The sequence below is a fragment of the Meleagris gallopavo genome, chromosome Z, assembly GCF_000146605.3.
Source record: "Meleagris gallopavo isolate NT-WF06-2002-E0010 breed Aviagen turkey brand Nicholas breeding stock chromosome Z, Turkey_5.1, whole genome shotgun sequence".
NCBI classification, from domain to species: Eukaryota; Metazoa; Chordata; class Aves; order Galliformes; family Phasianidae; genus Meleagris; species Meleagris gallopavo.
This window is the reverse complement of record NC_015041.2, coordinates 22,760,515-22,761,055: the sequence shown is the minus strand read 5'-3', so window position 1 is coordinate 22,761,055 and position 541 is coordinate 22,760,515.

Here is a 541-nt window from a genome sequence, read left to right as displayed (position 1 = left end):
AATTTTTATTTTTTTCTTGTGTTGTTTTGTTGGTATCAGTTGCATCTACATTAGCAGGGTTTGCCAGTGCAGCTATCTTGGCAACCCTTTTAAATGCAAATCAGCTGTATGTGCCCGCAGCACAGGCTGAGATCTCATTTTTAATGCTATTAAACATCTGTGTCTTGGGCATTTGCCTTGTTAGACTCTTTTAACCACATTATTTTGTTCAACTGCTAAATAAACAGCATGGGGTTAAATGTATTAGTGTAATTTATCTTCATTCCTTCTTAATTTACACTTTGAATGAATTAATTAGGATGATCTAATTAACAGTGTACAATAGGAGTACCAGTGCTAGCGATCTCTTGGGGGGATGAAGCCAGGAGCACCCCTTGGTGACCCACACCTGCTTTCCTTATAATTTCTCTTTGATGAGCTTCTCCAGAACGGCCTGGAAACAGAGATTCAGTCAATATAGCTCAGTGTGACTTACTGTACACCAGGGCTGTTTGAAGGTCAACAATGAATTGTTCTTAGCAACAAATACACCAGCTTTTCC